At 40.4% G+C, this 13,040-nt stretch overlaps 1 long non-coding RNA gene across 2 annotated transcripts in view; it reads right to left on the bottom strand.

Moving 5' to 3' along the window:
- The window catches only part of LOC127530469 (uncharacterized), a 47,158-nt gene extending 37,176 nt beyond the window's left edge, over positions 1-9,982 (bottom strand). The window contains exon 1 of one of the 2 annotated variants that reach the window (XR_007937040.1): positions 9,366-9,982. This is a non-coding gene — a long non-coding RNA (uncharacterized LOC127530469). The remainder of the gene's footprint in view (positions 1-9,365) is intronic. The other variant, XR_007937041.1, reaches the window with a different exon arrangement.
- Positions 9,983-13,040: the final 3,058 nt, after the last annotated feature.

Raw genomic sequence — 13,040 nt, 5'->3', positions numbered from 1 at the left:
GTCATTACAAGGGGATTGTGTTACAGTTTGGTTTGAAGCGGATTTTTTTTCCCTGCCACCGCCCCCTCCTAAAAGACAAAACTAAGCCGGTGATGCAGGGAGACAGCCAACAGTTTGACCATGCTGGATGTTGATCTAAAGGGAATATAGTCTCTCTGGGCCATAAGCTTCAGCAGACACGTGGAGGATGTTCCCTCCTAAGCGTGCCCACTGCAAGAAGTACGACCAACCTCAGTGGGAGTAAACAGAGACACAAATCTCTCTTCCCTCTGGGCGGCTCGGGCAGACATCAATTCCCACTTGCAATCACCATGTCTCCATTCAAACAGATTTCATTACACCCTCTCGACATCACACCCTTCAGCAGCTAACATGCGGAAAAGATTTTGGATGTTGTCTGCTTTTGATAAACCGACCCCAATGAAGAATCCAGCTTTGACAGTAGGCGACGAGCAAACAAGTGCACTGCTTGGTTTTTTTTAATGGGCCAGTCTCAAAATGGGGTGCCATTATCACAACATAAAACTGTCATGAACCCGTCGTGAATTTTTCAATTTACCTATCACATGAAAAACTGCAGCTTCTGACAAGGAAAATATACACTTGTCTATGAAGAATGAGGGCTTATGAAAGAGGGAGAAGGAGCAAGACGAAGGAAAAAACAGTAGTCCACCATGTGGCCTGCAATCTATTCATTGCTCCCGTTTAATTTCTTTTGGGTGCATAATCCTTTCAGTTTCAATAGCAAATTTAACAGTCCCCAAGGCCTAAGCACCAGACTGGTCAATACAAACCAGACAACTAATTACTGAGCGCACGGTGCTCTCCTCTACCCCCACCTCCCTCTTCCTCCCCTTTTTCTCTCCCTCGTTCCTCTCTCTCCAGCAGCTGTGGGGTTCATGTACACAAGAGCAGCAGTCAGGCAGTATTAGGTTTCCACTTCCCAGATCTCCCTTAAAAGCCTGTCCCATAATGGCCCTTCAGTCACACAAACACGCATAAGGTTTCATACAAAAAAAAAAAAAAAAAGAAGCACACACAGTTGGACGACCACATGTGAATATACGGACGTTCACTTGAGCCATTTTGAAGATTCTTAAAATAGAGTTTGGTTTGTTTGCCTGGCTACATTTGTTTTCTTTTTTCTCATTGGTTTCTTAAGTGATTTTTGTTTTTTTGATGCAAAAAGGTTAATTGTCTTCATTATACTGTTTCCTAGTGGCTAAACAGCCCCAAAGTAAATTAAATGTTTACTGAGAGACAACAGCATAAATGTTCATAATGTCTAGCAGTTAAGCAGTAGCTTTAAAAGCATGTAATTACCACGTAATTGACGCCTTGTTTTGAAGTAATAAATAAGAGCACAAAGCGACAGGCTGTTTAGCTCATAAAAATGCTAAAAGCTGAAATACATCTGCGCTTTGAACTGGTAAGCAGAGCTAAAACTTGCAGTATTTTCATTAGTCAATTGAGAAAAAAAATGTTCTTCTGTGACTATCTGAATAATAACAATGGGGGTAACAATTTAGGTATCGCAAATTCTTTGTCCACTTTAAACATTTGCTGTTTTCTTTTTTTTAATTTTGATCTATTGATGAGGCAAAACATTTACAGACACTACAATGGGATATAGGTGTTGTGATGGGTGTTTTGAACAGTTTGACTCAACTGATTAAACAGTTTACTGAGAAAATATTCAGCAGTTTAATTAATGATGAAAATAAATGTCACCTGCAGTATTGTTTCTCAATCAATAAAACCACAATTACGGCAACATCAATGCTCAATTTAATTTATTTTTTAAAATGTAAATCTGTTATTCATTTAGAAAAAAACATTATAAAAGAGAAAAAGAATTCTTTTAAAACTAACCCTTAAAACTGTTTCTGAATAGAGGAATAGCTTGCTTATATTATGGCTAATTTGAAAACAGAATTGGATGCATATGGTGTAGGAACCCTGAGTTGACCCTATGACATATGGTGCTTGTGCTGTTTTTACTGAAGATGAGAAAGAACTTATCCTCTGCTTCCCATGAGTAAATACCCTGGCTGTGACAATGATAACACGGTCATGACGGCATGCTCAGTGCTAACCCAGCCCCATGTTGTGTTGTGTTGTGACTGCTGTCCTACGCTTTACAGCCTTCCTCTACAAACAGACACACTCTCAAGGCTTTGATCATGACCCAAATGCACACCAGCAGCTCAGCACAGCCCCTAATTTGCTGATGGGTTTAAAAAGTCCCTCAGTTAAGATCACTTCCCTCAGATAATGGGAAGAGTTGGCCCCCCTGTGACCTGCGTGGAGTGTCCTTTGTCTCACTCCTAATGTTTGCCTTAGCCCATTGTGTCTGCATTATCCAACACCTCCACCCCTCCTCGTAGCACAGCTTTGACGCTGCACCACGCTGCACTGCCCTAAAAGAGGAAATACTAAATGCAGGGAAGCCATTTCCCAGTGTGTCCCTGAGCTCTGTATGGGCTCCCCACCCCCATACCCCCCCACCCCCACCACCACCACCACTCCAGCAGTTTGTGTGACCACCGAGAGGCTGAGGTGGTTAAAGAAGCCGAGCTGTTTAAAATGGTGTGGAGAGAGTCTTGTTGCTGGAAACCCTGGGCCTGGCACACACACACACACACACACACACGCACACGCGCACGCACACACACACGCACACACGCACACACGCGATTTCACAAAAGAAGTCCTGCACCCCCTTTTCTTGCAAGCAGGACAAACTCCTGTTGGCTCGAAGACAAGCAGACAAATTGCCTATGATCTCTTGACCCGAGAAACAGGCAACTGTCCAAAATAAACATCTCCAAAATTACTGGAACGCAAAATGAGTTAATAACTTAGGTGCAACAATATGCGAATTGAATCCATGCAAGCACAAACATCAGCACTTTTTGAAAAAAGGTGTTGAAATAACAAAAATCTGAAGCAGTTTGGCCTCAGCACCTCTCACTAATCACTGCAACATTGCTATGCTGGTTAATTTGTCGTCCTAAACCTGCTAATTTCAGCAAAAGTAGACAACTGTGTACTATAGAATTTGATATTTACATGATATTGTAAGTCCAGCTTGGCAGCCAAGGCAAATGTTTTGATCTTTAGATTTTTTTTTTAATCATCTTTTCTTCTCTGCAGCCTAGGGATATATATGAGGTGTAAGGAGCATCTTGGACAGGGGTATGCTGCATGAACATTTCATTTGTGCTTTTGCCTTTTGAGATGGTTTGTGGTTATTAATTTAAGGAGTTTGTGTCTTGCATTCAGTGCATTCAGTCTCACTTGTGTTGTGTTCCTGCACTCGATCAGTTAAGTGAAAAAAATCTAAAATAAACCCAATTAATCACTTGGATGTTTTAATAAAGTTAGCGGGAGGTGGGTAAAAAGCAAGAAAAATCTGCCTATTTTGTCTTTCTTTTGCCCTTTTTTTTTTTTTTGCTTTGTGTCAGAAAGGACAGCTGGTTAAGAAATGGATCACTGGTGAACGGACACACGGCCTCCATGACAGACATGACATCATCCCCTTCATGACTAACCCACTGGGGGCCATTTGTGCTAGAATCCAGTGATGTTTGTGCGCATGTGCACGTTTGCAAGCTGCAACTTGGCAAAATTATTGAAATAACACTGACAGTTCAAAGACCAACATGTTGTTCTACTTTTCTTATTCATATGGTAATAATAGGTTTACCTGAAAATGTAGCCATGGGTGTTCATCACAGCAAACAATGAACACTAAACATCTGTGTTATTTTCCACTGGCAACGTCCAATACTTGGCTCAAGTCATTAATAATTCAACAATGACTGACTTCTGATGCATATCATCTGTCATCGTTATCTTAGTGTTGAATGACACTTTGCATCCATCTGCTCTTGATGCTATTTATTGAAGTAAGTCATGCTAATGGCCCAAAAAGTCACAACTTTCTTTTACGATATTAATAAAATCTGAGAAGCTTATGTGACTTTCATGGAATATATAAAAATCCTGGTGTGCTCCATACACACCTGATGTAAGTCCAGGTATCACTCTGGCACTTCCTTTAGAAACTTCATGCAGAGAAAGGAGTGATAAAAGAAGTCTCTTGCTTTAGAATATTACTTGACATCTGAATTTAAATTTGAGCAGTTCAATAGTGGTGCTGCAGTAACTGTGTCAACTTTGTGAAGTGCTGTGAAACCTGTCATTACACAAAAGCTCCTCTATCCATGTGGTATGAACTACAGTCTCGGGCCAGAGCCCTTGGCCACAGAAGTCTGTAAAAGAAAAAAAGTTTCTTATCAGCATAGCACATAAATACTAAGTGGTACTGCACATTTGGATACATGATGAACAATTGGAGAGTTCTTAGACCCACTGTTTCTGAAACAATTACAATCAGTTAATACTTAACCACGGAGAACACGGGTACGTACTTGGCACAATGTGCAAGGAGGGAAAACCACTCAAGAAACATGGTGCGATATTTGACTAGCTGAAATTGTATGGAGTTACCAACAAAATTCTAATCCAGAGACAACAGGTAAAGCGTCGGACAGAATAAACCCAGCCTGACATAGAACATCATGGTGAAAACTCTGACGCTAAGGATATATCCATGCTAATATGTATTTAAAACTGCATTTTAAAAAAATGAAAAATCTCCATCCAAGCATTTTGTGGCCTTCTTAAGAATAATCTCAGCCCATACTAACAAACCTGTAAACCCATATCACATGACTGTTCACAATCACTTGGCATGCAGGTGCGGGTGGGAACACCACGCAGGGGGTTGGTTGCTTGGTTGCAGAAAATACTAAAGAAGAAGAACAGCAATGGCAAAAAGAACGGCTGGAGATTTCCCTAACTGCGCAATGACTGGTAGCAGAGACAACATAGCAACGCATCTAATTTGTTCCATGTTGAATTAACCACTGGAAGTCAAAGCTGATGTCTCAGTTTTTTTCTTTAAATGGGTCACGTGATAGGCAATGGATGAATCAGGGAACAACACGCAGTGACAGGATAGACCTATTCGGAAAGCAAACATGGGCGTCTTTGTCATTATTTCCAAATGTCTCATTTTCTGCTTGTCCAGAGTAAAATGCAGCCCCAGAGCTTTCACACTAAAACAAAAGCAGCAGCATGTCCAAACATTTCCATTTTAGATGTCCTAAAACGCCAGAGAAATGTGGACAGTAGGTTTAAATGTAGCATAACTTATGCATTTAAGAAAGAGAATATTTTAGTGTGGATGTAGCCAGAAGGTGCACAGCAGCTTCTCCTGGCTCATAAAGGACAAATCTGCTCATTCATTTTAACAGTGAAATCCAAAATGAAGCTCAACCTCTTTCTTCATTAATCATATCGATGATCATGTTGAAACACTCCGCTTCGTGCAGGTTGTTATAAGGACAATAAAGGGGCCTTCGTCCAGGGTTGACTAACAGAAAAGACCTTTCTATGGCAGTCATGAGCGTTCCTCTCATTTCTGTCTAAGCACTGAGAAAACAGAAAGGTTCTGAGACAAGATCCAGTTGTATGCCTCCGGTTTTCTTGGCCTCCAGGGTTATGAATTTCTGCTGCATGAACAGCTGCACTGTTGGAAAAGTTACTTCAAAACTATTCCTATCATATTCCTTCCTAGAACAGAATGGCTTCATACAAACAAACTGTGTGCCCACATTAGTCAGCAAAATTCAACTGGAGGCATATACTGTCATTCATTCTCTAAAGTGTGACTTGGCCTATGGCGACTACACTTTCTATTTTTCCTCACATTTACAGCAGAAATAGCTCCAGACAGAATTGAGACAAGTTTGTTTCTCACAACATTTATTTGCTCAAGAGGCAATATCTGGGATCATCTGCCTGGATGTTTACATGTTCTACACAGTGTTGCAAAAGGCCAACAGGGTTTCCACTTATTGCTTTTGCATGCACTCTAGCAATTTGATCATAACCCGAGTAAGGCAATACTCAGATTATTGGGACTGTCATACAAACATCTTAACAAAATTATCTTTCTTACATTATGGTCGTAATCGGAGTAAGCACAACTCGATTTACAGAGATGGATTACCCCATTGATTCTTAGATGACTCTCAGCATGTATATGGCATATAGCCTGCTATCTCAGGGTTGTGATTGTTCACAGGTGCCACAAAAATTCGCAGAGAGACCACATGCAAAGTGGTATGTTGGAAGAAAGATTCACGTGAGCAGCTGTGGAATAATACAATCGCTGCACATGACACATGATCAGCACAACTTAACTTTTACTTTCCTGTTTCCCTGCAAGTTTTACAGATCTTTCTGGATTTTAAGTATCAAACAATTTATGCTGAGTAGGTAAGGGCACAGATGGATTTTTTAAATGTATTAAAATCATGGTAATATAACATGAATGACAGTGTGGCACTATTAATGTGCTCTGTCAATGAATAAAATATTCCTTGGAAGGAATACTAAAACATAAATCACGCAATTTCTCTGCTGGTTGAATGGCAGAAAAGGAAGCCACCTCCTATTTCCTGAAGCAGTCAGATCCTGCCTGCTTTCTTTTCGGAGTTTCTGTTTTCATCTTGAATGGCACCTCTGTCATTCACATGGCAGCGGCAGGCTAACAACTAATAAATCACTGCTACTAAGTGAGCTTTTCCTTTTCACTGCTTGCACACAACAACCGGGCTAATTTATAACCAGAGGAGGCATGCAGGAGAAGCTAAAATTGGCTGTGGAGGTCAGGCGGGTTATCTGACAATGTGTCTTTGCGTAAAGGACAGCAAACAGTGAAGATCAGCTATAAGCAAACAGCACATGAGCACTATTAGTAGAAAAAGAGAAAACATACCATCTAGATTCAAATAATCCAGTGTTCCTGATGAGAGGATGAACTGTACCCTACCAGCTGACTTAACACTGATCCACAAAACACTGCAGGCCTTTATACTGAATTCCCTGCACTCCTGCAAATTCAGAAATATTTTACTTACCAAAAAAGGTCTGTAGTTGTTAAAGATTGTATTTTTTCCCCTAATTGTGCTTGTAAAATTTGTAAAAGTGTGCTGCTAAATATTATTGTGACATGTAAAATCAATACACATTTTTTTTGGTATTCAAAATGACTTTTCTACATCTTCTGTTATCAGCTGCTTTAAGCTGATCGAATCAGCTTTAGAGTTGCACTCATTACAAAAATGTTCCAGAGATACCGTTTTGAACCTTGAGTTGTTCAAAGATCTGCTCAAGTGTTGAGAATGTGAAAAAAGATTAGAAAGTATGTAAGGGATGTTAAGCAACAAAAAAGTAATCCAAAAAGTTATTGTCTATTTCTCAGTGCTGAGCAGCAATTTATGTTTCTATATACAGTCATATTACACTGATGAAGCTAAAACAGCAGCCACCTCTAACAAGAATGTAACTTTTTGACAGGAACTTCTTGAGTCCTCGTTAGGAAGGTGTGCAGTTCTGCTGCTTCATTAGATTGTGACCTACATGCCCAAAATAGAGAACTAGATTCTGCAGCAGACACAGTTTGTGTGTATTTATAAAAGCGATGTGGTAGTGGCTGAAATCGAGCAACGCTTCCCTGCATACTGTAAGTTAAAGTGGCATTATGCTGCTGTAGAGAACAGAGCAAAAAATACATGCATACAGCCACAACTCAACTCTTTAAAAGCTTGCCTTTAAAACCACCTTTAACAGGAGAAATAAGTCCATTACTGCCAGTCGAGACACTTCATTCCCATGTTGCTGAGATGTCTAATGAACGGAGGGAGCGAGGGAGGCACAGAATGAGTCAGTCAGAGAGACGGCTTGCGATTTCCTCCAAGAGACGAGGGAGTGAGGTCAAAACCCCCAAAATGCCAATGAACCATCAAGGTGAGACACATGAATCAGAACTCTGAAGTTCAATAGCTTCCTAAAATGAGTTCACTCACATAACTCAGCTCTTTTCAAACCAAACTTCAATTTAAGTTCAAACATTTGCTACGTTTAAGTGAAAATGATAATTATAATTTGTCTGATTCAATACTACTAACCTGTAAAGAACATTCTCCACTTAGAAAAAAAATATTTAAAAAGAAAATTATATTTTTGTAGGGTTCATTAAAGATTACGTTTGTTAGAGAATTAGAGAGGTCAGTTAATGTTCATATTATCACAGTTTTGCTCAGTTAAAGTATAAAAAGATATACACAGTGTGTGAATCCAGTCTACGACATTATTCACAGATTTGTTAACTATTGCTATTCACTGTAACTTATTCAAAGCAGAAAAAACATTTATAGGGAGTCTTGAACAGTCTCAATTGCAAAATTTGTTGTTACAAACAATATTATAAAATCTACAGTGCATATATAAATAGAAACAAATGTCTAACATTCATATGCAAGTCCAGTACTCAAGAGATGCTCCTATATTTTTCACATAATGCTGTTATTCAGTGTGCCTGCTGTGAAGTATTAGTTTGCATTAGGAGCAACAATTACCATGACCTGTTTCAACATTCTAGTGAGACGAGCCAACGGCTAATAATCTACAACAGCCATCCTTTTAATAACACTGCCCAAAAAAATCTGAATTCCTGAAGCCTTTCATCAGAGGCTGATGAAATCTGAACCGAGGGTTTGTCTACAATATGCACTGTGAACTTGGAAACTTTCATATTTTATACAGATTTCTGTATCAAACTAGCTTGCCAACACATGTATCACTGATATTTTATGCTTGTGTATCACGCTATTTTTGTAAAAAAACAAAACAAAAAACAACTTGCAGTTTAAAAAAATATGAGATGCAGTTTTGTTTCAAAAAGTGCACCCCAACATAAAAATTTCGCACTCATTAAAAAGTGAAACCACTGAGGAATTCAGTCATCGGTGAAATAAATAACCTCCACGACAAACCTCCTTCGAGTCAGCTTGAACATGAATCAGCCCGTTTGAAACAGGCACATGTATCACAGTGACAATGTCAGGACTAAAAAAAGTTTTCAGAGCCATTGTGCCGCTTGGGCCAAGTGCCATTCTCTTTGACCCGTCCAAATTCCCTTCCCCCAGTCAGCCTCCACTCCACCGCCCCCAACATCACTCTACCTTGACCCTCAAAACTTGGTGCAAATTCAAAAGCCCCTCTTATCAGCAGAGCTCACAAATGGATTGTAACAATGAAACATGAACTTGAACACACTGGAGAGACGTGGAAGAAAAATTAGCCTTCTTTTTATGCCTAGAAATTAAACCAAACATATTATTCAAAAGAAATGGGAATGAAACTCACTGCTGAGAATTCATACATATGAGGATTCTTAGGGACAGAACTTCCAAGAAGTGCGGAGAGAGAAAGAGAGAAGCACTTACCACATAGATCCTGACATCCGAGCCCGAGAATGAAAGATTCCTCTCTTGTCTATCTCCAATCCACTTCCATTTTTCTGAGCTCCCATATGGCACCCCCCACCCCTCCGAGAGGCAGAAAGCAGAGAGTGCGACAGAGGGAGAGTCAAACACAGAGAGTGGGAGAGAGAGAGAGCAAGAGAGAGAGAGAGAGAGAAAGAGGGGCATTAGTCCTAGTGTGGAGATGGAGGGGACTGTTGCAGCTGTGCACCCCCGTCAGTATCTCCTCAAATTCAATCCTCTCCTCCATGTGTGTCTGCAGCACCGCGGAAAAAGGCAACGGAAACAAAGTGATCCTCTTACACACAGCCCAGAGAAAAAGAGAGAGGCAGAGACAACCAGCGAGAGGACGAGGGAGCGAGAAAGAGCGCGCGAGGAACATACACATGGAACGGCAGGCTAAAAAAACAAGTGAGCTAGTTAGAAGGCCGAGGCAGCTGGAGAATAGCAGGTTCAAGTTGAGCGTTTCCTTCACTTTGTCGTAGAACTCTGCTGGCCGAGTGGGAGGGAACAAGCGGGAGCTTCTAGGAAGGCAAGGAAATAGTCCATAATACCTTCCAGCTTCTTTCAACCCCCACTTTTCCCTCCCTCCCTCTTTTCTCTCACTCTTTCTCTCAGTCTCTCTCTAGTAACAAGCCTGGCTGCAACAACCCCCTCCTCTGGGTGCTGGAATGCAAAGCAAGAGTTTCAAGAGGCCCAGTTAGACAAACCTCAGAGTCACTGCACCTTGACCCCCAGGTCAGACGCAGTGTGTGTGTGTGTGTGTGTGTGTGTGTGTGTGTGTGTGTGTGTGTGTGTGTGTGTGTGTGTGTGTGTGTGTGTGTGTGTGTGTGTGTGTGTGTGTGTGTGTGTGTGTGTACGTGTGCAGAAGGAGCAGGAAGTTTTAGCTGTGCCTGCATATACTTAGATTTGTGGGGCGAGCTTTGCCTCACAAGATCACATAACCAAACCCGAACTGCCACTTGGCAGAGAGAATACTGTCGTACACTTGCACCACTGTCACAATGTCAGTGTAATACTGACTGGAGTAAAACACACAATAGCTGCCTTCACTGGAAGAGTAATTGTAATAAACTGCTCTGTCTGTCAAAAGAATACCACATTAACTGACCCTAACTCCTCTCTTTTCAACTAACTAAATAAATCAAATTACATCATACATTCGTGGTGGTTTGCTTAATCAAATGTTAGACTGAATGAATTCCAAGAAGTCGCTGTGAGTACATGTGTCACGGTACTGGAGACACAGTGACAGTTTGCATTGTTTGTCAAATAATAAAATCATGTTAAATTATACTCCTTTACAAAATTTTCTTTGCTGTGTTGTAGAGACAGATTTTCTTGTCATGATCCATAATAATAATCATAACAAATGAAAGAAAAATATTTTAAGGGGGTTCTTCTTTTAGAAATTCAAACATGCTGTGAGACAGCTGGAGCTGAAGCTTTCAATCATTTAGCCCCGTTTTTTTTTTTTCTCTTTTTTTCTTTACTTTCAATTTCAGATTAGTGGCAGTTAAAGCGACGCACACAGAACTGGACTGGGTTTTGTTTGGACGGTCTGCCGAAACAAGTATTTAAATCCCTCCAATCAGGCGGGCCTGCATCATTTGAATCAGAGAAGCTGGTACTGTCTGCCAGTCAGGGCCCAGTATTGTGGCTGTTCTGCCTGTAAAAACCTATTCTTCAAATTCATTGAAGTGTCCCTGCAAATGCAAGTCCCTCCTGCCCTCTCGCTTTCTGCCTCTTTCCCCCTCACACAGACAAATTCTCCAGCAGTACACATCTATAAAGCAGAAACTCTTTTACAAACAGTTACAGTGAGGTAAAACACTACATACTGTCTGAAACCTTTTTCTGACATGGGATACAAAACATTTCCGCTTCATCAATCAGTGAAAATCACTGAGACCCACTGTAGATCACTTGTACATTAGCGTTCCTCATGTCTTCACATTTTATGCTGCGACATTTGTCATACTGGTGAAATCAGACAGAGCATCAAGTGATATATAATGCATAATAATAACTAATAAACAAAAGGCTAAATCTAAACTAATAACCACTAAACTGTTCAAATAACTTCTATTGTTTATGTATGATTTTCTACAGTGAAAATTCTGTCCATGTGCGTAGCTGATCTAGCCACCGTTTCACCAACAAGCAAAATAAAACATCTTGACATCTGTAATGGAACTCAGCGGTCAACCTGAGGGTGTCTGTCTCTTATAAAAAGCGACTGCCCAACTTTCTCACTTTGGAGATACTCGTATGGATTCTGCTGCAGTTGGTGTTTCAGGCATTTCAGCCTCTGCTAATGTTTTGTCAAAACCTAGATTACATTTATTATTGATGAGTGTCATTATACTGTCCTTTTCCGTCTTCACAGCAGATAAGTTTTACCTTCTGGGACATTTCTGTTTGTAAAGGATGTGAATCCGTTCACCAAAGTAAATAAGAACGCTGTTAAAATCGCACTGAAATGCGAAAAAAGCCTTTCCTCAATTGCTTCGCACAACTTGAAGCAGATAGCTTGTGCATGGCGTTAATGTGACTGCATCCACTTCTGACTTCTGCCAGATTGAAAGAGAAAACAGAGAATGCTGCAAATTCCACCTGGTGAGATTGCTATTGCGCCTAAGTCAGCACTGTCGCCTTGCAGCTAGAAGATCCCTGGTTCACGTGCCGGCCTTCCCAGGATCTTTCTGCATGGAGTTTGCATGTTCTCCTTGTGCATGCGTGGGTTTTCTCTGGTTTCCTCCCACAGTCTAATAACAAGCTCAGGTTAATTGGTAACTCTAATTTATCCGTAGGTGTGAATGTGAGTGTGATAGTTTGTCTCTACATGTAGCCCTGTGACAGACTGGTGACCTGTCCAGGGTGTCCCCTGACTTCACCCTAAATCAGCTGGGACAGACTCCAGCCACCTGCAACCCTAATGAGGATTAAGCATGTATAGATGATGGATGGATGGATGGATGGATGGATGGAAGATTGCTGTTGTGACTTTCACAGAAAAATGACCATGATGCTCATTCAGAAATGAAGCGAAACATTCAGTTGTCAGACTAACGGGAAGAAGAGTGAGTCTGAATGGGGTTTAATAAATCTTTTCCTATTAACTATATTTGAAACATAGATTTTTCAGAATTTACACATTATGTAATTTCGTCGCAAGCGTGAATTTAAAAAAAGCATATATTAATAAATATTTACTTTATATTTTAAGTTTAAAATTCCATCCGCATGTGGACAGTCATGGATTTAAAAAAAAAATGAACTAGATGAGCTTCTGTGATAGAGAAATAACAGCATGAACAAGACAAAAGCACCTTCTAACATACTCACCAACAATTCGGTGGTATAACAGTAAAAGTAAAGCAGTGGATCAGATCACTTACCAGTTGGTAATTCATATTTCTGCCTCAGACTCAATCCACCAGGGCAGTGCCGACAGGAAAATCCTGTTAAAAGGAATATTATACATTTTTTACAGTTTTTATGAAATCCCAGACACAGTAGTGAGTGTCTTCTTCTAAAATTCTGTTATTCTCTGGAAATCTATAGGCATGATTTGAATATAAACTCTTAGTGGTTTGTTGGCTGCACTGTTGGGTATGTACAAAGTGCTTGAATTCT

The sequence above is a fragment of the Acanthochromis polyacanthus genome, chromosome 17 (assembly GCF_021347895.1).
Source record: "Acanthochromis polyacanthus isolate Apoly-LR-REF ecotype Palm Island chromosome 17, KAUST_Apoly_ChrSc, whole genome shotgun sequence".
NCBI lineage: Eukaryota > Metazoa > Chordata > Actinopteri > Pomacentridae > Acanthochromis > Acanthochromis polyacanthus.
This window is presented reverse-complemented; position numbering and strand designations above follow the sequence as displayed.